The 25,727-nt window shown below is 38.4% G+C and overlaps 1 protein-coding gene across 5 annotated transcripts in view; it reads left to right on the top strand.

Annotated features, from left to right (window-relative positions):
- Apbb2 (amyloid beta precursor protein binding family B member 2) overlaps nucleotides 1–25,727 on the top strand; it is a 275,577-nt gene that overhangs the window by 55,873 nt on the left and 193,977 nt on the right. The window lies entirely within an intron of this gene.

Raw genomic sequence — 25,727 nt, 5'->3', positions numbered from 1 at the left:
CATTATTCTTCTGCTTTCCTTTAATAAGTCACTAGGCACTTAGCCTTGCCTGGTTTTCAGCCTTGTGGTCAGGGGAGGTGACTCCACTGCGTGAGTTGTGGGCACGTGACAAGCCTGGTGAGTCACGGCCAGTTCATTAAGCTAGAGCTGCTGCTGGTGGAGCTGCTAGTGGCAATTGTTTGTTACTGTGTAAGGAAAAACTATGAGAATTAAGTCAACATAGCAGTTAGCGTAGGGAGATGGAGGACAGAATTGAGAGAGGACACACATATACACAAATACACAGAAAGCTGCACACACATACACACACATATACTTTAGCCTACAAGCAGCTTCTCATATTTCATTTTCTAAAACAGCCTGCTTGGAAATAGCTCCTTGCTGTGGTGTTGTCTTCAGTGTAAAGGGACTGTTGCATCGTCCCTGACTGCAGAGGCCCTGTGCATATTATATTCAGGCACCTGCCAGCATTGAAGATCCTGGGAGAGGCAGCACACAGCTGTGAGGGAGCAGAGGTGGATGGAAAGCCAGGCAGGGTGGTGGAGACACAGAGCTGGTCACAAAGGAGAATGGTGTTTAGGTTTGGGGAACATTTTTGAAAATCTAATTCAGTTACTTGTGTAAAAGACAGAAAGGCTTTCCAGAGCCCATAGTTAAAGCTAATTGCAGATAAGGAGGATAATTTCAGAGTATTACTAGGTATAGAATTTTGTTATTTACAGTAAATACAATTGTTTCAGGAACAGCCAAATAAGAGGTTATCTGAAAATTGCAGCAGCTGCTCTTCTTTCCACAACCCTGAGTTGCTCAGTCCTGAGCAAATTCCAGTGTGCCAAATGCATTTAAAACTTTTTTCCTCTTCTGAACGGTAGACTTTATGAGCATTATTTAGATTTTTGTTGTTGTTGTTGTTGGTTGTGGGGCTTGAACTCTGGGCCTGGGCGTTGTCCCTCAGCTCTTCAGTTCAAAGCTAGTGCTCAACCACTTGAGCCACAACGCCACTTCCAGTTTTCTGAGCCATTTATTGGAGATAAGAGTCTCACAAACTTTCCTGCCCCGGGCTGGCTTTGAACCGTGATCCTCAGATCTCAGCCTCCTGAGTAACTAGGATTACAGGTGTGAGCTACTGACACCCGGCCCCATTATTTAGTTTTAAAAATTAATTTACATTATTTGCTTAATTTAAAGCAAATAGTCTTTTCAGGGTAGGTTATAGAAGAATTGAGGAGAAAGTTTAAAGTTTCCATATAACTCAGTTTCTTGAATATTATTATCTTGCATTAGTCTGGCACATACAAAAAGTATTTATTGCCATATATTAAGTTGTACACAGTAAGAGTGTTCATCTTGACATTTCCATACATCTATATAATGTTCTTGTATTGGGGTGAATTTGATCAAAATGCGTTCTATCTATGCATGCATGTAAATATCGTAATGAAACCTCTCTGTGCAATCAGTTTATGCTAGTAAAATCAGAAAGAAATGTTAAGACTTGGAAAAAAATATATGAAGTAAGCCAGGCCCAAAGAAACACAGGTTCCATGGTTTTCCTTATGTGCAATAACTAGTACATGTCTAGGACAAGCAAAAAAGGTCAAAAGCTATGTACATATGACCAAATAAGATGATGTTAAGCAAAATGAACCTGAAGACAGGGACACAAGTGGTTTTTTCTTTCTTGCTTTTAATGTACTTACAATGCACTATGTGATTCTTTTGTTTCTTTTGTATGTTCTTCCCCCACAGTATAACTCCTGTTTTCACTGTATCTAAGTCTGGTGTCCTGCCCCTTTTATAATTTGGGGAGGGGAAGGGATATAACAAAATGCTTAAATAAGGATACAGGTTGACCCATTGTAACAATGAGATGTACAAGACACTATGTTGAAAACGAACTTTACAGTTTTGGGGGGAGGGAAGGGATGGTAGGGGAAAAACAAAGGAGGAGGTAACAATGCTCGATAGGAAATGTACTCATTACTCATGTAACTGTAACCCCCCTGTACAGTATTTTTACAATAAAAGAATATATGGACAAAAAACCAGAAAGAAAAAAAGGAGAAAATAATTGCGTTGATTGTATTTACCTCTGTGTTACTCTTATTCTCTTACTTCCCTTGTCTTTTCTTATTCACTTCTATAGTACTCCCTCTCTTACTTTCATGACTTCTTTTTTAATGTATATGCATGTTGTTTTTTCCTAGCTGTCACAAATGAGAGGCAGCATGTGATTCTTGTCTTTGTGGAACTGGTATATTTCACACTATGGTACTAAGTTCTATCCATTTTCCAACAAATGCCAGAATTTCATTCATCCATTTATTTTCTTGCTCTTATAGTAGTTGTACAAAAAAATTTCAATTCAATTCGTCAATTTATGGTAATACATTTTAATGTCACCTCTTCCATCGTTCTCTCCCATAATGGTAGAGTAATATGATATTGTATATGTACACCACGTGTTCTTTATCTGTTTAGCCATTACTGAACACCTAGGCTGATTCCATAGGTTGGTTGTGAATGATAATATGTACATTTATTAGTATTGATGAGCCAATATTGATATGTTATAGACTTTAGTCTATAATCTATAGTAAGTTTACTTTTTGTGTTATATATTGTATGGGCTTTGACAGATATAACATCCATCTACCATTATGCTTTCATACAAAATGATTTCATTGTCCTAAAAATCAGTGGGGATTTAACTGTTCATCTCTACCATCCTTCTAACTCCCTGGCATTTTATCTTCACTATAGCTTACTTTTCCCAGAATAGTATACTTGGAACCATAGTATGCAGCCTTTTCAGATTTGTTTTATTCACTTAGTAATGTTCACTTAAAATTCCTCTATGTCCTTTTGTGTGTGATATCTTATTTCCTGTCATTACTTAATATTCCATTGTGTGATAGTTCATAGTTTTCAAGTTTAGGCAGTTATAAAGAAGGCTACAGTAAACATTTGTTTGCAGGATTTTATGTGGCTCTGTTTTTAAGTCATTTTGGATTTCTTCTCATTATATTAGATACAGAAATGTTCCTCTTTATTCCCAGTTTGCTGAGAGTTTTTAAAAAACTTATAAAGAATATTGGATATTGTTCTGAGTAAATACTTTTCTTTTTGCTGGCTTTGTAAATTGAATTTTTCATTTTATTTTTGGATTATTTATTTAAAATATGTAGAAAATTCCATTGCTTTTTGTATAATGACCTGTTTCCTGCATCCATGTCCAACTTGTTGTAAGTAACTGATAGTTTTTATTATATGTGTGACTTCCTTAAGTCTATGTGTGACTTTCTATCTATAACAGATGTGTCATATGCAAGTAGAGATAGCTTTATTTCTTATCTAGTCTGAATGTCATTACCATTTGTATGCAATGATTTGAAAACTTGACTGTGCTATGAAAAATACAGATCTGTGTACTTTGGCATTCCCAATGAAATCACACTATTATATAACTTTTTAATACAGAAAAAATAGTAATTATAGAATTTACTTTTCTATAGTTGACCTATTTACTCGATCTGTAAACTTCTTAGCCACTTCCATATCTTCCTTGGGGGAAATGATCTTTTGCCCACTGTTTTGTGAAAGCTGGACATTTTTCAGGCTAGAAATATAACTCGGTGGTAGAGTGCTTGCCTAGCAAGTTCCTGGGTTTGATCCTTGATATCATTAAGAGAAAAATTAGACACTTTTATAGTATAATTAAAATAATACCTGTATTTTAAACTTACTATTCTGTTTTTAGCTTTGTATTTGTGAGGTTGTTAATAGGTCATTGTGAAAACATTAAAATAATTACATTAGAAAGTGAAAACTATACATTTATGTATTGTCTTAATTGTGACTCTAAGAATTATGAATGCATAAAAATATAAAAGGAGGGGGGGAGGGGGGAGGCTGGGAAGGGAGGTGAAGGGTAAACAAAGGAGGAGGCTGCAATGCTTGGTAAGAAATGTATGCATTATCCTGCCCATGTAATTGTAACCCCTCTGTACAGTATGTTCTCAAATAAAATAAAATTAAATTAAAAAAATATATATAAAAGGAAATGTTTTTTAAAAAAGGCACCTCTATATTGCAGTGTTTAGATTCTTGTGAGATTCTTGTTTTATTTTGTGTGCTAGTAAAGTTATAATTTTGTTTTTAGTATAAAAAAATCTAAATGTAGTCTTGGTGAAATTCAGACATTTCCTTCCTCTGGAATAAAACAAAAGGCGGATTCTGTTACTGAGCTTTGATCAGGGCTTAAAATTACACTATTAGATTCACAGACTATTTTCTGCAGTTTTGTTAGGTAAGGACACATGTTCCTGAGGGCTCAGTTCTTAGGACAGCTTATCTGCTTCCTGATTTCCTTGTAATCTTTTAACCTGGGTGGACCTTGATGGAAATTGTCACATTTGTTACCTGGTCCCTTTGCTTTCCTGAGCAACCCCTTCCTAGAAAATGTTGCTTCATAAAAAAAAAATACAGTGTGAAATTATTTTTTTAACATTCATTTAAAATCAAAAGCCATAGATAAGCTTTCATTTATGTCTCTATGAATCAGATATGATGCCATGCTTCTTAATCCAGTAACTCCTTTAAATCTCCTTTTTTTCTTTCTTTTGGTGATCAGAACATCTTTGAAACCTAATTACAGAATGACCCTCTGATGAGTGTAGTGCATTATCTTAGGAAGATAGTGTTGGTCTTGTGTTTGAGAGTTGAAACAAACATGGCTCAGGTGAGGATAACCTGCTTACTGCCCTGTACTTTGAATAGAAATCTTTTTGCACTAAAGTCAGGGATACAGAAAGAATAAACCACTGAAGTTTAAGTTATGGTAAAATTGTATTTGTGAATATTCCAGACTGTACTAGTTTGACTGTAAATGAAGCAAAAGCCTATCAACTTGTTAATTCCTGAACCAATTCAAGAACAAAGAGTGTTTAGAACTTGCTTTCGTTAGTAGAACCCACATTTTTGTCTCAGTTTGCAATAAAGATGTATGAAGTATATTCATCAAATTTAGAATAGTCCATCTTTGGATATTTTCTTGTTTTTACATTTTTATGTTAATCTGTGAAATAACAGATTTCCTTTAAAAAATCTTCAAAGATTCCATATGTGATTGACATATAGACATGTGTTGTATATGTTAATGTAATGATTGGTTTAAGAACAAGCATTAAGTTTGGATTATATTGTCAAGTAAGGTCTGTTTATGATACAATAACTATTTAAAACTGGAACTTCAAATTTAATTATCATCTGCCCAAATAATTACTGATCTCTAATTTTATTCAAAAATAAAAAGCCTCAGGAATGCTTTTACATAAAGTTTCTAAATTAGTACTTTATATAAAAAATAATGTATAGTAGTATTAGGCTAACTTGCATTAAAGGAATTATTTTTCAATCTGCTTACTGTGTTCTTTTTGAGATGGAAAGAAAATAGTTTTTGTTATTGGTGAGGCCCTTTAGTTTAACAAAGTACAAACTTTAAGTAACTATTTCCTGCTGGTTTTATAAGGGGAATTATCTTGAGGATGCTTAAAGTTGCAGATTGTTGTTACTGCTGTGACTTTTCTGGTTAAAGTGTGTAAGTACATAGTAATTAGTGACTTTAGCAAGACTTATCACAGAAATAAAATGTCTGAAATTCTAACCACAGCTTGAGATCCTAGACCAAGGATTCTAAGATAGGATTGAAAATGACCATGAAAATTACACCATCCCATTTGTTAGGAAATGGAAAGACTTGAAAAAAAAATCATATTAAGTGAAGTAAGCCAGACACAAAGAAATATAGGTCCCATGGTTTCCCTCATTTGCAATAATTAGTATATGTCTAGGATAATTTTACCAGATGAGCAGAAAAGCTTAAAAGTTATGTATGTACATATGACCATAAAGATGATGCTAAGTGACATGAACCCCCAGATATGGACACAAGAGCTCTTTCTTTGTTGTTGTTATTTTTAAAGTACTAAGCGATTTTTTTTTTGTTTCCTTTTATATTCTTCCCCCTATAGGCTATTCCCTGTTGTCAGTGTACTTGATTTTGGTATCCTGCATCTTGTATATACACTTGTCTAATTTGGGGAGGGAAAGGGGGATAACAAAATGCTGAAACAAGGACACAGGATGACCCATTGTAACAATGATATTCACAAGACAGTATATTGGAAATGAACTTTACAACTTCAGTGTGGGGAGGACTGAGGGAGGTGGGGGAGGGAAGGGATAGTGGGAGAACAACAAGGGAAGGGGTAACAATGCTCAACAAGAAATGTACTCATTGTCTTACTCATGTCATTGTAACCCCTCTGTACAGCATCTTTACAATAAAATAAAATTTAAAAGAAGAAAGAAAATGACTGTGGTCTTGAGAAGGCATTAACTTCTGAGTGACAGGAGATGTTGAATTAGTTATAGTACTTAGTTCAGTGCAATTCAGTTAAATCCCAAGTGCACATGGTAATGTATCCTGTGTGGAATGCTGCTGAAGAAGGTGCTGGAAGGAATAGAATGAAAAAAATCCTTCTCTAGGGAATCAGCCAGAGTAAAAGCCTTTCTGAGGAGAATGACAGTTTGTTGACCATATCTTGGATGCTAAGGGTTTAAGCATCTTTTCAGCTTTTGGTGGGGCTGAAGGAGGGAGAATGGAATTCCTTCAGTCCTCACAGAGGTAATGTGTGTGTGAGAGAGACCGTGTTACCCTGGTTTATCATCAGAGATTGGAGATGTCATATGATTTTGTCTAAAGCTTACATCCACTCATTTAAATTTAAATCTGGATTTTTTTCCCTTTCAAATGCAATGACTTAGGTGTAAAAATAAAGAATATTCTCATTTGGTTTATGGAACCTGTATTGTGGAGAAAAGCTATGGCTTAGCCAGCCATCGGTGGGTTGTCTACCAGTTCTATGATGCCATTGGCGACAAAGTAGGTTAGTTTAGGAACTTTTGTGCAGAAAAGGGACTTCTGTTTGAGATTGTTTTCTTCTGAACTAGGTGTGATTGGAGAGTGGTTTGGCTGTGTATTTCAGAAATTAAAATTATAGCAGTTCTATAAATATTTTTACTTAAAACAAGGTATCTGTATAAACAGTTTCATTGTAGCATGTTTATAAACAATAAAGTAGTTCTGTGTATGTGGTGAGTCTCAAAGATTTATGAGATACACATAATGAAAAAATATATAAAATCATGAAAATACCATTTATTTTGGTGTGTGTGTGTGTGTGTGTGTGTGTGTGTGTGTAAAGTATATACATTAGCATGTACATTTTTTCTCTTAATATAGTATAACCATTAGTATTTTGAAAACTTTTCATTCATTTTCTATATTTATTTTCTTCTTTTCTTCGTGTTTATGTGTGTGTGTGTATGTGTGTGTTTGTGTGTGTATACGCACACACATGTGCATGCTTTGCAGGGGACTGAACCCAGGGCTATGCTGCTGAGCTTCATTTCCAGCCCCTATTTCTCTCTCTCTCTCCCTCCCTCCCTTCCTTCCTTCCTTCCTTCCTTCGTTCCTTCCTTCCTTCCTTTCTTTCTTTTTTTTGGTGCCAGTCCTAGCACCAGGACCTTGCCACTGTTCTGAGTTTCTTTTGCTCAAGGCTAGCACACTAACACTTGAGCCACAGCGCCACTTCCAGCCTTTTCTATTTATATAGTATTGAGGAATGGAACTCAGGGCTTCATGCATGCAAGGCAAGCACTCTATCACTAAGCCACATTCCAAGCCCCGCCTCCATTTTCTTTTTTGTGAAAATACTGTACAGAGGAGTACATGGGCAAGATAATGAGTACATTTCTTATCAAGCATTGTAGCCTCCTCCTTTGTTTCCCCTTCCCATCCCATCCCTTCCTCCCGGCACCCCCACATTTTCTTTTGAAAAACAACAGCAAGAGTGAAAAACCAGAGTTTCTGGACAGTATCGTTATAAACCATTTGGTATCTGTATGCCTTTGTGTATTTTATAAAACTACTGAATGTTTTTTAAAAACATCCCCTATTGGCTGGTTGCCAGTAGCTCATGCCTGTAATCCTAGCTGCTCAGGAAGCTGAGATTTAAGGATCACAGTTCAAAGGTTGCCCTGACAAAAAAGTTCCTGTAAGACTTATCTTCTATTAATGATTCAAAAACCAGAAGTGGAGCTGTGGTTCAGAGCTTTAAGCAAAAGAGCTCATGGGCAGCACCTAGACCCTGAGTTCAAGCCCTACAACCAAAAAAAAAAAATCCCCTATTGTACATTTTTAATTTCACTAATGCTCTGTGAGTGCAGAAGAAGTAGATATTATTTGTGTGAAAAGTGGCAAAATCTTTGCTAGGCAAGTAAACATCCTTGGAAGTTTATTGATTAAAACATTGTGCTCTGGGGATATAGCTAAGTGTCTAGCATGCATGAGGCCCTGGTTTTAATTCCCCAGTACTGCACAAAAAACAAACAACCAAAAGAACCCATAAAATTGAGAAATAATAAGGAAAAGGGTATCTACAAATGTAATCTGAAGGACAGAGAGGCCATCATACTGCAGTGTGCCTCAAGGTACATTTCTGCTCAGTTTGTTTGCTGTAAAAGCAGCTTTGGCCAGAACCATGTTTGCTTTTCAGACCACAGAGCTGGAGCTGGCCCTGAGAGGCTCCTCGTTTTGATTGCTAATAAGGAGTGTTGTTTGGGCTTGAAGATATGACTGATGCACAGATAAAACCAGGGGGACTTCTAAGTAGCTTTTGACTTCTCTGTCCAGATTTTGTTTTATTCTTAATTAAAACTCCTAGACAAAGGTCACAGGTCAAAAGTGAAAACTCTAAGCTCTTCTAATAACAATTCCTGCCTCATTTTTTAACTTGAGATAAGTGTGTTTGGAAATTGGTGTGTTTGCTTTTCCATGATTTTGATACTACTTTGACACTCACATTTAATAACAAATGTGAAGGTGACCATGAGAATATAGGCAGTAATGGTCTATATAATAAACCCATTGTGACATCCCTTATCTATCCAGATTTTAAGAGATAAAATTTGGTGTTTCATTAAAAAAAAAGAGCACAATGTGAGTTTTCTAGTGTTAGAAGGTCTTCAGAAATTTTATTTTCTAAAATAGACTGATAAATAACTCACCCAACTCTATAGTATTTATTTTTGTGGCACCTTTGTCATGCCTGTGATGGAGGAAATTGTCAGCAAGTATTTGGAGGACAGAGCTAAAGTCATCAATTGTTAGAAGGCATTCATGTAGATAAAGTTATTATTTTAAGGGATTTGATGATCATTTGCAAGCATTACACTTGGCAGATGATACCCTTGGTCACATATCTGGTTTCAAAAGAAGCCTTGATCTCTAATAGTATGGTCATTGATCGAACCAGTGTGATATTGGGAACAGCAGTTCAGATTAATGCAGCAAAAGAAAATCTTGCTGCAAAGAAGTGAGTGAACGTGGCGAGGCGCACAGCAGCAAGTGAGAATGACTTCCCTTACACTTGCCTTCCGTGATGATGAATGCCAAGTGGATGCCCTGGTTTTTCCTTGTGTTGGATTGTTGTCACAGTACAAGCTGCTTGTGAAATATGGTCTGTCAATCACTGCTTAGCCGAGTGTCTTCCCTTCCCCCAAAAGACTTTTTCATGATGGCACAAAATGAAATAGTTCATAAGATGGCAAAATGGATATTTTTTTGGTAGTTAAAATTAGAATGGTAGGGGCTGGGAATGTGGCTTAGTGGTAGAATGCTTGCCTAGCATGCATGAAGCCCTGGGTTTGATTCCTTAGTACCACATAAACAGAAAAAGCTGGAAGTGTCGCTGTGGCTCAAGTGGTAGAGTGCTAGCCTTGAGCAAAAGACAGTCAGGGACAGTGCCCAGGCCCTGAGTTCAAGCCCCAGGACTGGCAAAAAAACAAAAAACAATTACAATGGTACTGGGATGTTGTACTATGTAACTCTTTCTGTTGAAAAGTAAAGGTCCATTTTCAAACAACTGAGAATTGTGTTTCTGCATATTGTCTAGCGTATGGCTTTGATAAGAACAAATGGTAATAGCCTTACCTTGGCAGTGGTTCCTGCAGGGTTATGAACTGAATTGTGGTTTCCCAAATTTATATGTTAAAACTGAAACTGTTCCTAGTGTGTGAGAATGGAGGGAGGTATATTTGATGATAGGGTCTTTTTTTTTTTAAGATACTTAAGTTTAAGCTAAGGGTCATTAAGGTGAGTCCCAATCCAGTTGAATGGTATTCTTCTAAGAAGAGGAGATTAGGCCGGGTCTGCTGCCCCCCTCCCCCCAGCTTCCTGTGGGAAGATGAGGAGACACAGTGTACAAGACACAGGGTGTACAAGCCAAGGACAGAGGCCTTAGGAGAAACAAACCCTGCTCCCACCTTGTCACCACGCTATGAGAAAATAGTTTCTTTTGTCTAAGTCACCTGTCCGTCGTGGGTTGTGGCAGCTCTGGAAACTGATGCCAGTTAGAAGCCATGGCTGCTCAGAGAACTTCTTCCCTCACCCTTCTAGCCTGCCAGCCTGCAGAAGTCAGTCTGAGGCTCTTCATGATGCCCTGGGGTCCTAAGAAGACTGCGTCCATTTGAACTCTCATGGGATTGCCAGGCAACTGCACTCAATGATTCCTTATGCCTCCATTTCTTTTTTTTTTTTTTGGGGGGTCCGGTCGTGGGGCCTGAACTCTGGGCCTGGGCCCTGTCCCTCAGCTCTTCAGCTCAAGGCTAGTGCTCTACCACTTGAGCCACAGCACCACTTCCGGCTTTTTTCTTTTTGCTTATGTGGTACTGAGGAATCGAACCCAGGGCCTCATGCATGCAAGGCAAGCACTCTACCACTGAGCCATCTTCCCAGCCCCTTATGCCTCCATTTCTGATCATTTTGTGTGATGCTGTCAGCCAGCATTTCCATTTCCCAGAGAAATTCAACTAAGGGAGTGAGATGGAGCTGATGGCCTTCTGTGATTGGGTGCCTTATCTATCATTTTTGGACATAGTCCTTAGTTCAGAATGGTCTGAGTATGCAGCCCAGGGCAGCTTAGTGAACAGCTGGCTTTAGTGTGGATTGGACCAGATGCATGAGATGCCGAGTCTGGGGCCACATCTACTTTCTCAGGAGAGCTGATCCAGCAGCCTAGAATTTAAGCAGAGATTAGTTGAATCTCATTTTTCCCCCCACAGTAAATCTGTTGAGTGTGTTCCTTATGGTGCGGTTGGAAAGCCATTGGCTTTCTGGCCTGTGTTTTGTATCTGATTCACTTTGAAGTTCTTGGAGAAGCAGAGTATTTAGAGGTCTTTTAAAGAACTTAAAAAAAGAAAATTCATTTCTGATTCCAGCAAATCTACTTTCAAAATGGGTATGGCAAGTAGAATCTGGAGTTAATTAAGTTATAGTAAATTTTGGTTTGGGTCCATGTCTCCTAAGCTTAACAACAACAACAAAAAAGGAATAAAGTCGAGTTTCTTGGTTGATGCTAGGACTTCAGGATATTTAAAACATTTAAAGACACAAAGGGGAGTGTTTTCATTCTCTACTGTGATTCTAAGGTCAAATAGACACGTTTGATGTAGTCGTACCTCTTTTCTATGTGTGGTCCGCTCTTCTGAGTAAGGCCATGAGGAATGTGCTGCAAGCTCCTTATTTTCACCCACTGCTGTAATGTAAGAAGAATGAAGCTATCATTATAATCGAGTGAAATTTAAAATCTTGTGCTTCGAGTTAAGACAGACCATGTTTTGGCTGTGCCTCCACCCAGCCTGGCCTTTTCAGTTAATTTTTTAGCCCCTGGGAACAGATGACCCCAAATTCCAGCAGCACCTGCAATCAAAATAGTTCTCATTCCCAGGACCACACAACAGGGTGTGTTTGCAAGTGCTGCAATAGCAAAGAGTAAGCAACATGTTGTATTCTCCGTGATAAAAATATTATGCTAGAATCTACTTTGCTTCTGTGGCAGCCCTCTTCTCTTGTCTTGCCTAAGATTTTATTATAGTTTATTTTTTTTAACAGCACTATGTAGCTTGTTAACCACTCAAGGACAGTAGCCTATGGTAAGAGTGGGACAGAATTGGGACTGAAAACTAAACAGATATTCCTATTCTAATAGTTTGAAAAAAGCCACTACTTACATTTTCCCCAGAGTCAGTCATTAGCCATAAATAACCCAGTATACCAGGAGTACCACGTAGAAAAGATGCCACAAGAAAAATAGCCACATTAGAAAGACTAGCTCTGTATAGGAAAATAGTAAAATACTTTTCTCCTAAAATAACATTGTACATTTTGTACCTACTCATATGGACCTACATCAGCTTCCAGAATATTTGTTAGGAAGGAAAAAGTGATATGATACTGACCAATATGGTGTTTGGATATTTAGCAAGGGGAGAGAAAGTCAGTTCTCAGAAGGTTTTACCCAACGGTGTCTCATCAGCAGTCTCTTGTCCTTTTGCTCTTCCCTGCTTCTTCAGCATGCTTATCCTTTCCTCACAAATGCTCCAGTGGGGCAGCTATTTGTGTCCCTCGCTTCCCTCAGTTCTCCTCCCCTCCCTTTTCTTGTGCTAGTCCTGGGCTTGACCTCAAGGACTCAAGCTCTTCCAGCTGGTGCTCTACCACTTGAGACACACCTCCAGTCCTACATCTTACAGGCTGATTGGAAATGGAGTTTCACAGACTTTTTTTTTGTTTGTTTCAAGCTGTGTTCCTCTAGATCTCAGCTTTCTAAATAGCTAGGATTACAGATATGAGCCACTGGTATCTGGCTCTGATTTACTACTATTTCTAAAAGGATCACTTAAGCTGCAAAATATTTTCTGTTCTGTGTGCTTTATCACAGATAATGACAGTTTATGGATGAGGGGCAGGGGAAATCCCTAAAACATGTCACTATTCAGTCCAAACAGTCCTGGAATATTTTAGAGCAATTTTGTCATATTAGATGCAAGGCTGTCTTAACACAGCATTAGAGCCATAGTAATTACTGGGTAGTATCTAGTTAGGTAATGTTCAGAAGTCTCTGTTTTAGTCCTGGCACCCTTAGGAGGTTGATGGCATCTCCACACTAGGAACAGTAGCATGGTGCCATTATGTGGGGCTATAGCAGTCAAGCATCTCCCATTACTGATCCTGACAGATGGGGCAAGGAGTAGTTACTTTGAAACCCCAGACCTCATGTCAGAAGGTCAGCTGATGTGATCCATAGAACCCTAAGTGGAGCAATTCATTCTTCTCCTTCTTTCTGGCCATTCCTAGGTAGGCCCTGCCCCCACTCCCACTGGCTGAATCCAGCTGGGAATTAATAGTAAGAGAGCACAGACCAGGGTGGCAGGGAAGATGGATGATATCCATCCTGCGGACTTTTTTTTCCTGGGTTCTAGCTTGCCTTCCCTCACCCTGCCCCTAACAAGACACATGTGCACACATGAACATGTATGCACAAACACAGTTCTCTCTGCTGTCATGATGGCTTTTCTAACTAGGGCAGAGGAGCATGCATTAACTTGAAGTTTAAGGACATTTCTCATTTCTATGTTTTGCTCTACAACATATGGACAAACAAGGAAGGTTTAAATAGCTTTATATATCCCATCTTTTCATTCCTGATTAAAAATTCAGAGCATGAGTGTTACTGAGGTATTTTTTTTAACTTTTTAAACAAAGTATCTCTTACAGTTAAGCACAGAAGGAAAAATACAGCAAGCTAGGTGGAAATATAAAACCTTGCTGAACTATATCCAGTTTGGGTTTTTCTGGTTAAAAACCAACAAAGTCAGTATTGAAAGCTAGTTGCTTCAATCCAAATGGTTTTCATTTTCCACTGTTGGACATGTGAACTGAAGACCCAGAAGTCCTTCTCAGTAAACTGCTTCTTTCAGTAATTTCTGTGATGTCCTGGTGCCTGAAGAGTAGTTAGCATCCTGAATTAGTCACTTTCTTTCTTTTTTTAATTTTAACCAGACAGCTGAATTTTTTTTCTTAAAAAAGTTTTTTTTTTTATTATCTTTAAGTGGTTTTACAAGGAAGTTCCCATTCTACAAAACAATATATGATTACAAAGTATCCAATAGCACTGTCACCCATCCCTCCTAACTCACTCCTCTCACTTTTGTTCTTTTTTTAAAAATTGATATTAGGTGATTACATAAATTTCTCATATTTCACAGTATTGTGGAATAGTGACACTTAGTTAAAGTCATAAACACATTTTAACTTTCACAAGGCAAATTGTCATTATAATGGTCTATAAAGTTTGTGAATTCTATGAGCTTTGACAATACAATTATTTCTTCCACATCAGGTGATACTTGCATTTCTTTCCTTTTGCTTAGTATAAGCTGTTCCTTCATTCCCTCTTATTCCTCCCTTGCCATCGCTGTCTTTGGGTTGCTTAGTTCATTTTCATCTATGTTCTGTGCAGCTGATGGGCCCCTGTGTTGTATGTTATCCTGTTTCCTACTGATTCTGTGTCCTCCTCCTAGCTTCCCTATGTTGCGCGCATATATATACCATATATGTGGTTAATAACATGGAGTCATTTAGCAATGATAGGACAAAATGGGTGGCAGTCCTTTGTTTCTTGAGTCCTGTTTATTTTGTCATATCTCTTTGCATTTTGGCTTTAGTATCTACATATCAGGGAGACCATGTGCCATTTGTCTCTTTGCTCTTGGCTTACATCACTCAAAATGATTTGCTGTAGTTCCATCCATTTCCCTGCAAATGCCATTATTTAGTCCTTTCTAAGGGCTGCATAATATTCCATTGTATATAGGTACCACAGTCTTTGGATCCACTCATCGGTAGTGGGCATTTGGGTTGTTTCCATATCTTGGCTATTGTGAACAGTGCTGCAATGAACATGGAGGTGCATGTGTCCTTGTTTCCTTGTTTCCTGGTTTCCTGTTGCTCAAGGTAGAGGCCTAGGTGCATTATGGCGGGTCATAGGGAAGGTCTATATTTAGCTTCCTGAGGTTCCTCCAGACTGCTTTCCAAAGTGCTTGTATTAGTATCCATTCCCACAGGCAATGCAATAGGGTTCCTTTCTCCACCTCCCCTCCAGCATTTGTCGTTGGCTGAATTTAGGATGTGGGCCATTCTGACTGGGGTAAGGTGGTATCTCAGTGTTGTTTTTATTTGCATTTCCTTTGCAGCCAGGGATAATGAACATTTCCTCATGTGTTTCTTTGACATTTTTATCTCTTTTTTTGAGAAGTCTCTCTTTAGCTCCTTGCCCATTTCATGGTTGGTTTGTTAGATTTGGGAGGGGTTAGTTTCTTGAGTTCCCTATATATAATGGCTATTAGGCCCTTGTCTGATATATTGCTGGTAAATATTTTTTCCCAATTAGTTGGCTTGCTTTCTAGTTTGGTTGCTATTTATCTAGCTGTGCAGAAACTTATTATTTTAAGGTAGTCCCATTTATTGAGTCTTTTTCTAATTTGTTGTGTCCCTGGGACTCTGTTTAGGAAGTTCCTGCCTGTGCCTGTAAGTTCAAGTGTCTCTCCTACTCTGTCCTGTAGTAATTTTAGATTATCAGGTTTAATGTTAAGGCCTTTAATCCATTTTGAGTTGATGTTAATATAGTGACAGCCTAGGGCCCACTTTTAATTTTCTGCATGTAGCCATCAAGTTTTCCCAGCACCAGTAGTTGAAGAGGCTGTGCTTCTTCCACTGTAGGTCTTTGGCTTCTTTGTCAAATATCAACTCTCTGTACATATGCGGTTTATTTCTGGGTCTTCTAATATGTTCCATTGGTCTTTAGATCTCTTTTTGTGCCAATACCAAGCTGTCTTTGTTATCATGGCTCTATAGTAGACAGACAGCTGAATTTTTAAAACTGATACTTGACTCTGCTGGGTTTAGGGGCTCACGCCTATAATCCTAGCTACCCAGGAGTCTGAGATCTGAGGTTTGAAGCCAGGCTAGAAGGAAAGTCAGTGAGACTCTTATCTCCAGTTAACCAAAAACTCAGAAGTAGAGCTGTGGCCCAAGTGGTGCCCAAGAGTCCTTGCTTAACACAAAGCCCTGAGTTCAAACCTCAGCAATTAAAAAAAAAAAAGACATTTTATTGGAATCTGAAATGCAAAGTTTTGAGTAACAAAATGGTAAATTCACCCAATAAGCTTATACCAAGATTTAGGAACTAATCGAAGGCCTTGTGGCACAGTGCCTAAGGGGCCTTGACTTCATTTTGGAGGCTTGGCTGGGGATCTCTGCTATGGGAGAACCTTTTTTTCCCTGCTTATGGTTATTAACTATCTTGTGAAACTTAAAAATACTGTTTCTTTTAAGTCAAAGAACAAGCCCCCTGGAACTTCTCATATGTTTCGAAGATCTGAAACAGGGTATGCATTTGTTTTGTGACTTTTGCCCATGGGCGAGTCTCCCAGTGTGGGGTTGTCCATGTGGTTATGGGCCATTGACAGTGGGGAGCCCCCACCATGTGAGTGGCACTGCATTAGCAGAGAGGAGTTGGATGTGAATGTATCTGGTTCCACGTAGGCTTCCATAACTCTGCTCAGAAGATGGAACACATGAACAGTGTGTGGTCTGCAGAAAGAGAACCTTCCAGGTATGAAGGAGACACACGTGATTCACAATGGCTTAGAATTCTTCTGACTTTATGATGATGCAAAAGCCATATGCGTTTGATAAAGTTGTTCTTGGAACTTGGCTAAGTACTTTGAACTCAGTAGGGTACCCGTTCATGAGGCTGCTCCACTGTGGCAGTCAGCTCAGCTCCTGGTTAGCTAGGAGTCTCGAGGGGAAGCCCTCTTTCTCTGCAGTGTACTGTGTTGCTAAGAGATGATACTAGTCTGGTAGGGGAATTAAATGCATCCTTAGCCACTGATCTGTTCCATATCTAATAACTTCATCAGGAGTAAGACTACCAGAAGTCAAGGAACTACACAAAATTGCCAGAAGGGAGGGATTCTAAGTATCTGACTAGAGAGAGCAAGCCTTGAAGAATCCCCAGGAGACCCAAATTTAGCCACCACAAATTGGAATGAGTTCTGTGTCTGACTTTAGCTCATAAGCCTTAATTTCCCTCATGTGTAAAACAATGGCGATACTATTAGCATCCATACACAGAATTCAAATGGTGAAATATCTTAATATTGCTATGTAATTTTTGTCATTAATTATCAGACAGGGTGTGTTGAATGTTTATGTTTGTGGTAATCAGTGTGCTGGCTTTCCTGTATTTTCTAGGAGTTTGGTGGGAAGAAGAATCATTGTCACTCTGATGACTTATTGAACTAGCTTCACCTAGAAAGGGTTTGTATGTGCAAGTATAGCAGCTCTCACAAGTATATAGTGTTGAAAGTCATTTCACATAGTAGAGAGTAGACCCTCGGCCAGGTGTCTGAGAGGCCCAGTTCCTTCTTCAGGGAGGAGTGGAGTATATTACTGTCCTCACTAATAATATCTCCAATAATAATGATAATAATAATAATATCTTCATTAATATACTCTAGCCATGTATGAAGTTCTGGGGTTAAGGTTGTCTATAGACCTGGGGAATTGAAAATTTTAAACAGTGAATGAGTGAATAAATGTTTTTGCTTTTGTTTTAAGTTTTAAAAAGATTGAACTTCTTACTGCCTTTCTGAGACTTATTTGAAGTGACTTGCAAGGGAAGAGAGATGATAAATGCCTTCCTGGCCATGTTGATAAAAACATACCGAATTAAGCTGGAGAATGTGGAGCCTGAAACTTCTTAGTGTTGTATGAGAGATAGGATGTAAATGTATGAGAATAAGTTTTAAAATGAACTACCCAGCCTTATCTTCCAAGTGTTGGGATTACATGCATGAGCTGTGAAATCTGGCTAGGTTAAAACCTATCCTTTTCCATTTGGGATTCATCCTGTCTCATGGGACAGTTGTTGCCTGACACACAATGACTTAGAGAAAAGTAGAAAGGATGATACAAAAACCCCCACATACCCCTATCTGATATGAATAGTTATTACCATTCTTTTCTGCTTGCTTTATCTGTAGAAACATATTTTTGATGAGTTATTTTAAAATAAATTATAGTAGTCATGACATTTTACTCTTATGTAAATGCATCTCCAAAATATAAGGACACTACCGTACCTAAACATAGTCCACTGTCATACCTAACAAAACTAACAATAGTTTCCAATATTATGTAATATTAGTTTATAGTCAAATTTGCTAAATCCAGCATCCTGTTTTTTAATATTTTTTTATTGTAAAGTTACTGTACAGATGGGTTACAGTTACATGAGTAAGGTAATGAATACATTTTTTATCCAGCATTGTTGCTTCCTCCTTTGTTTTTCCCCTACCATCCCTTCCCAGCATCCTGTTTTTTATGGTTTTAAAAAAAATTAAAGTTGGACACTAGTGACTCATGCCTGGAATCTTAGCAACTCAGGAGCCTGCGATCTGAGGATCATGGTTCAAACGAGACTGATAAGGAAAGTCTGTGTTACTCTTATCTCCAGTTATCCATCAAAAAGCCAGAGATGGAGCTGTAGCTCCAGTGATAGAACACCAGCCTCGAGTGAAAAAGTTAAGGGACAGTGCCCAGGCCCTAAATTCAAGCCCCAAATACTGGCATAAAAATAAATAATCCACAGGTGAAATGGCATTTCACTCAGCTATGGAGACCCTAAATATCTTTACTAGGACATTTAAGGCCATGACACACCATGAATATTGTAGAGATTACCCCAAGCTCTACCCCTATGTAGTGACAATGTAATTCAGAGTAAAAACAGGAAACAAATGGAAGAAATCCAACTAAGTTCTGCCTTTTTCTCTACCAAGATAATGCAGGTCCTCTAACACTTAACTGGTACCTCCGATCTTTTGCTCTACTTGTTTTTGAGCCAGGGTCACAACTTTTGCTTGGGATGGTCTGGCCCATGCTTCCTGCTATAGTTGGGATGACAAGTATGTGCTACACTGGGTTGAAACAGGCATCCACCTGATTTCAACCTCCTATGCATCCTTCCTGGCATGATCAGCAAATGTCACCATGCCTAGCTATTGTTTGTAATGGGGTCCTATAAATTTTTTTTGCCTGTTCTCTTTCTCTGGGCCCCTTGAGTAGCTAGGATTACAGGCATGAGACACTAGTGCCTGGCTGGATGCTGGTTTTACAATCTCAAGTGATCACATTTTTAATAACTCAGCAAATGCTTACTTGTGATTACTAGAGTCAAATTAATTCATCAAGGATACAATGCTACATTGTTTTCTGAGCCCAGTATCTAATGTGTCTCACCTTCACAGATAGGAAACCACATCCTTAACAGTGCTGAGTAGACACCACAGAAATGATTTGTGGCTTCCTTGCATTTGTAAGCCTGCTGGGCTGTGTTTCACTCCTTGGGTGGAATTTCCTGATGCATTTCACAATTTTTCTTGAAGACAAAATATCAGGACTGGGGGTGAAATCAGTCTGACTCCCCAAAGCCGTGGTGAGAAGTACTTGCCCTGTAGTGGGAAGGGAGCAGACAGGAGTGGGAGGGCTCTGCTTTAACCAGAGTCCTGCTTAAGTCATGGGATGTCCAGACTCCTCCTTTGTCTTTGTCTCGATGTCACAGTCATCTAGTGTCAGGAATTGCTGCAGGCATCAAGGTGAGTGTAAAAAGCTCACCAGCCAGGACTGCCCCTCTACAAACTCAAGTCTAACCAGGTCTGCACTGCTACTTCACAGGACATGGGTCACATGCTCTGGAAATGTATCCTTGCACGTGTGAACTTAATGATCTCCCCTTCCTTGTTGTGCTTTGGAAGAGGGACTGTATGGAATCATTTCACTTCCTTCTGCAGGTGCACAGTGAGCTCGGCTTTAATTTATCCCTTAATTTAGCCTTGTTGCACAGCCTAGCTCATCACGCCTCTGCAGAGAGAAAAGTGTTTCCACCAGTTTCCACTTTCATGCAGTTCTATTGACCCACTTGGAAGACATTCAGTATAATGCCTGCTGGTTTCTTCTTTGGTCCTTCATTTGGCTTGCTTTTTATTACATTCCAACTGTGTCAATTCTTTTTTAAAGGGAAAAGAACCTGAGGAAAAAACAGTACTGGTGAGGATGACTACATATGAAGGATAATTGCTGTGTTAGGAAAATAACTGAATTCACCATCACGTTATTTCCATAGTCTAGCCCTTTAAAGTGTGTTAAGCAAAGATGTTGCTAGCCTACTGGACACTAGTGGCTCACACTTGTAATGCCAGCTGTTTGGGAGCTGAGGTCAGAGAAGTTTGGTTTGGCATAAGCCTGGGAAGACAAATCCAGGACACTCTTACCTTCAGCTAATGCACAGTGGAGGGATGGCTCAAGTGGTGGAGTTTCAGCCCTGAGTGGAAAAGCTGAATGAAATAATGAAGTCCTCAAACTCCAGTACTGACATTTAAAAAAAAAAAAAAAAAAAGCCCTGAATGAAAATGTCCAAATCTAGTCTGGGGGAGCACATAGGGACTTTATCTCCATCAGCATGAATCATTATGGAATACCTGAAAATTGTGGAAAAGCAGAAGAAAGAAACCCAGAGAAAGTTAGGACAAACATTTTGTGAATTTACATGGATCATTTTAGCCCACTGGTTCTGTGCTTTCAGTGGACTCTGTTGAACTGTAACTGTCTAGAATGTTTTGATCCTTCAAAGCAAGATTTGTGGATGAACTGAGTTGACATCTTTGGGGACCTCAACATCTCCAACATCTGAATCATAATTTGTGTAGAGCACTGTTACCTGTAGGTGAAAATTTTCAAGTGCCACTCTTTAACTCATTATACCCAGGGCCGCAGCTGAGCAGAGAGGAACCAATGGCCAAGATATACCTATACTCTCTGTTCTTCTCCATTTCTCTCTGTCATGCTTCCCTAAAATAAAACATAATGAAGATAAAAATGAGGTGAAAATTTTTAACTAGGGCAGAGCAACCAGGAGAAGCTCAGTAGTCTCATGGATATCCATCAGCTCAGAGCCTCCTGTGTAGTAGGCATGTCTAGCCCAAGGCCCTGCAGTTCAGGGTGCTGAACACAGAGTCAGGGGGCTAAAAGGGGAGACAGGCTGATGCTTCAAAGGATGAGAGATTGGCTTAGAAACACAAATGATCTCTAGGTGGAAACTTGAAATGCAAATCAATGAGCTCTGAGCATTGTTGTGTTCCAGACAGAGAATAAGCATGGTTAAAATAAATCCCTTCAGGCACCAAAGCACTTTAGTATTAGAATAGAACCTGAGTATTGGCATTATAATTCTATGACTCCTGTCTGACCATCCAGTTTTTCTGTAAAATAAGTATTCAGTGATATAAATGATTTTACAGAATTTAGGGCTTTAAAAAATGAGACAATATAGTGAAATACTTAGCCTTCACCAAGTATTAATTCAGTGCTATATAGCACAGATGTCTGGAAATGCCAGGTGAGTGTCATGGATAGAAAATACTGAGGAAGGGCTGGGAAGGTGGCTCAGTGGTAGAGTGCTTGCCTTGCATACATGAGGCCCTGGGTTCAATTCCTCAGCACTACATAAGCAGAGCGCTAGCCTTGAGCTGAAGAGCTGAGAGACAACACCCAGGCCAAGAATTCAGGCCTCCCAACCCGCAAAAAAAAGAAAAAAAAGACAAAGAAAAGAAAATACTGAGGAAGAACAGAGAATACTGCTTTGACTGGAAGAGATGAGGCCTTGGGGCCCATGTGGTCTTGAGGATAGCAATGAGGCAGAGAAATGTGAAGAGTGGGCCACTGAAAGAGAGAATTGAAAGATGAAGCTACTGCTTTGACATTGTATAGGCTAAAGGAAGAGTTGTTAATGGTCTCCTACATGGGTCCAGTCTGGTGGTATGAATTCTGTTTTCAGACATGTCAGGTTGGACACAGCTGCTTAAAGATGTAGGTCTGGGATGTGTGCTGGCTTACATAGAGTGTTACATGACTGCCTGCCCCCCCCCCCCCCACACACACACATAGTTTCCTAGCAGAAGGGGAAGTAAAGGCAGATGTTCCTTTTGTTCACTATGTAGAGGAGAACTGAAGTATTCTGTTGATAATTTTTACCCATGGGCACCCTCTTTCTCTGGGTTTCTTTCCCTTTACAAGGCCCTCCCAACTATTAATTACTTCAGAAGAGAAGCAAAGTAAGATTTCTTTTTTAATGGACTGAATGCTCTAGCACTGAAGAAATTACATGACTATTTGTGTCAGTTTCCTTTTATTATCTTACTTTAATAAAATTGGGGAATGTAACCATGGTTACTGGATTTTGTAGGATATGGTTAGCTTGCTACATAAAATGTTGATATTTTTCCAAATTGGCTCTGTGCTGTTTCTCTGTATCATATCTGTCTGTATCTTTTTCTCTGTGTTTATACACATCCACATCAAGAATAAGTTTTCTGGAACCATTTGAGTTTGTTGTAGAGATCATGACCCTTTAGCCTTCAATATGTATCTCCCAAACAAAAAGTTATTCTTCTACATAATTTATGCCATTGTCAATACTATTGTATAGATAATGCTTGCGTATATGTTCACATTTCACCAATTATCCCAATGTCTTTTATATTGCCTCCCAATCCAAGATTTGCCAGCAACCATTCATTGCATTTTGTTCCTTTAGTTTCCTTTAATCTAGATAAATCATCCTGGTTTTATTTTTATTCTTCATGTCACTGATACCTTGGAAGATAACAGAACATTTGTCTGATAGAATATATCACAATATGAATTTTTCCAATTGTTATCTTATGATTTGATTTAGACAGAACATGTCTGGCCAAGTATACTCCATAGCACTGTGGATATACATGGTGTTTGTCCCAGAACTGACTATGCTGAGCTTCACTTGGATGGGTTGGTCTTCTTTAGCTCTACATTGTAAAGATAACTTTTCCCCTAGGAAAATGGCCAGTAATCTGTGGGTTGATACCTAAGACTGTGTGAGTATCCTGTTCTATAACAATCCTTTTCTCTAATGGCTTTAGATCCATTAATGATCCTTGACTGAATCAATTAGTGCCTTGGTGGTTACAACGTGGCAATGTTTTCTACTATTCCTATAAGGTGTATTAACTGGCATGCTTTACAAAGCAATTCTTCCTCTTCCCCTTTCTCATGAATACCTATAGATTTATGGTTGGATATTTAAAAATATGTTGTGCTACAATTCATCTACGTCATGTTCAGACTTCCCACAAGTTAGATCCTATGTCCTTTTGTCATGTGTGCATGACTATTTGAACAATTTTATTTGGGGGGCCTAGTAAGACATTATACATTTATTGTATGCTTTCCTTACCCCAGACCTAGATCCAGCTATTTCTCCAGTGAGCCAAATAAGATACTTCAACCAACATTTGGGTACTTAGAACTTCCTTAAATATATTTATAATCCAGACAGAGTTCAAAGCCACATATTTATTTAGATCCTGACCACCCTTTCTGCTGAGATTATTCTCCTAATGGCATTGGCAGTTTAGATATTGGAAGAAAGGATTACCAATGTGGAGACTGGGGCTTTGGGTTAGAGGTAAGAGAGGGATGCAAAAGGGGAGAAACACCAGTCCCAAAGACCAAGTTAGATCACACTGGGGATCTATCCAGGGAATGACTAGAGAGCATGTTTGTTTATGTTCCAGACATACTCCAAAGATTGGTTGGCTTTTTTTTCATAATTGGTAATAGTAAAAAAAAAAGTTACCCTGAGTGCTGTACACACACACACACACACACACACACACACACACACACACACACAGTGTGTGTGTGTGTAAATATACATACATATAGTTTCCGTGTGTGTGTGTGTGTGTGTGTGTGTGTGTGTGTGTGTGTATGTGTGGTGTAGTTTGCATACCAAATACATATAGGTTCCATACCAAGAATTTAAACTCTATATTTTCAGAGTCAGTGTAATGTATATATAGATGGATGTATGTTTCGGTGTCTTTTTTAAAAAAGTAAAAATATTAGTTTTTAATTTGAATTCTCACAATTGGATGTAATATCTGGATTTTTTGCTAATGATTGTATTAGGTAGTTAATTACTATAGATGCATATTTATAGCATTGTAGACAACTTGTGAGACATAGAAGCCAAGAATTTAAAAAATATTTCCCAAAGTAATCAATGTGTATTAGATGCAATGATGGAGTCGCTGAGATGGATCTTGACCTTGGATTGATTTTTTTTTTTCTTTCTGGAACTCTAGCCTTTTTTTTTTCCAGTCCTTGGGCTTGAACTCTGGGTCTGAGCTTCTTTTACCTAAGTTGACTGCTCTACACTTGAGCCACAGAGCCACTTCTGATTACTTGAGTAGTTTATTGGAGATTCTAAAGTTCGAGGCCAGCCTAGGCTATGAAGCAAGAAACCCTGTTTCCACAACACAAATCCCCAAAATTAAAAAAAATCCAATTTCTTTTTGTTGGAAAATTTTAGCATAGCCAAGTTTCTTTGGTGGTTATAAAGATCAAATTTCTTTCTACTTTAAACTCTACTTTAGAAGTTCATCAGCAGCCTCAAACCTTATATTTGTCTAATCTTGATCTTATGTGAAAGGAGCTTTATCCCAAGGACAATGAAATTTCTTTCAGGCATTAAGACAGCTTGGATATAATTGCATAATTAAAAATCTTTCATCAGGATTTTACTAAAATTCCATGACTCAGCCAGTAAAAGCAAATTATGATTTTGGCCTCTTTAGTGGTTTTAGATACTTTAAACTTCCCTTTTGAGAATCTATTTGTCTTTGGATTGTGAGATAAAAAGTAATTTCAAAGTTTTGGCCATGGCTAGACTTATTAATCCTTGTCATTGACCAGGAAGCTTCTTGTATTCCTTGTTCCTGGGCTGGGTTCTGTTGTGAAATCAAAGTGAGGGCAGGGGTAAAAGTATTTGAATCCCACAAAATGTAAAATACAAAGAGAGTAAAAATTATTCTTTTCTAATTCTGCCATCTGTAGTTAGCAGATTTTCGAATGTTGGCATAATTTTTTCTTCCAGTTTTTCTTTGAGATATAAGACATTTTTAAATAAAATTGGGACAGTCTTTGAGCATATCACTTTACTGCTATTTTTCTAGTGAGTACTGCTGAAGAATATTTGCCCATTTTGTTATGTCGAACAGTTTAAGAAATTTATCCATTGTTGAATACTTGTGCTTTAAAATTATTTAAAATGATACTACAGCTGGGCAGTGATGGCTTATACCTGTAGTCCCAGTTACTCAGGAGGCTAAGATCTGAGGATAGCAGTTTCAAAGCCAGCCCAGGCAGAAAAGTCCCTGAGACTCTTATCTTCAATTAACTACCCAAAAAAGCCAGAAGTGGTGCTGTGGGAACAACCACTAGCCTTGAGCAAAAAAAAAACCCTCAAGGACATTGCTTAGGCCCTGAGTTCAAGCTCCAGGACCAGCACACAGAGAGAGAGACATAAAATTATCTTATTTATAATATAGTGTTATATTTAAGAGAACAACAACATAATGTAGCACAATTTAGAAAGATTGTAATTTACAATGTTTACAATTACCAAAAAGTGAGCACTTTTAAGAATCTATTTTAATCATGTGAAAATTTTATTTATGAGACATTACAGTTCCAATTCCAGCTTTATGGTATTTAATTGGAGATAAGGGTCTCAACAGACTTTCTTGCCTGGAATGACTTTAAACCATGATCCTCAGATCTCAGCCTCCTGAGTAGTTAGGATTACAGGCATGAACCACTG

This window comes from Dipodomys spectabilis, unplaced genomic scaffold (assembly GCF_019054845.1).
Source record: "Dipodomys spectabilis isolate Male_0828 unplaced genomic scaffold, ASM1905484v1 ptg000043l, whole genome shotgun sequence".
NCBI lineage: Eukaryota > Metazoa > Chordata > Mammalia > Rodentia > Heteromyidae > Dipodomys > Dipodomys spectabilis.
The sequence above is the reverse complement of the archived record's forward strand: the minus strand, read 5'-3'. Positions and strand labels throughout refer to the sequence as shown.